We start from the raw sequence: 444 nt of genomic DNA, 5'->3' as shown, positions 1-444 counted from the left end.
GCGTCACCCGCCCCTCACCGGCACCGCCCCGAACTCTCTGCGGCTGCGCACCCCGCGGGCCGCCACCATACGCGCAGAAGCGAAGAGGGAGAAAAAACTGGAAGGGGGGAAGGTTTACATGGTTGTCAAAGAAGGGAGGAAAGAAGAGCTGGAGCAGAGAGTGTGAGTAAGCTTTTAAAAGGGTGATTCTTTGAGCTTAAGCTTCTTAGTTAACATTCCGCCTCAAAGGGAAGTTTGAGAATAGACACTCCCCTCTTGTCCCGTATGGAGTTTCCATAGGGCGTGGAAAGGGCCGACCCATTCTCCCTCCGCCCCCTCTGTCGGGAGGTCCCGGGCTCCAGAGTTGGCCCCTCGCCCCTCCCACTCTGTCGTCAAAAAGCCACGCCCTTATGCCCTCCTAGACGAAGCACCAGGATGGATTCACTCTTCTCTCGGCTGGTCCGC

Source organism: Globicephala melas, chromosome 11, assembly GCF_963455315.2.
Source record: "Globicephala melas chromosome 11, mGloMel1.2, whole genome shotgun sequence".
NCBI classification, from domain to species: Eukaryota; Metazoa; Chordata; class Mammalia; order Artiodactyla; family Delphinidae; genus Globicephala; species Globicephala melas.
Note: the sequence above shows the minus strand (reverse complement) of the source record.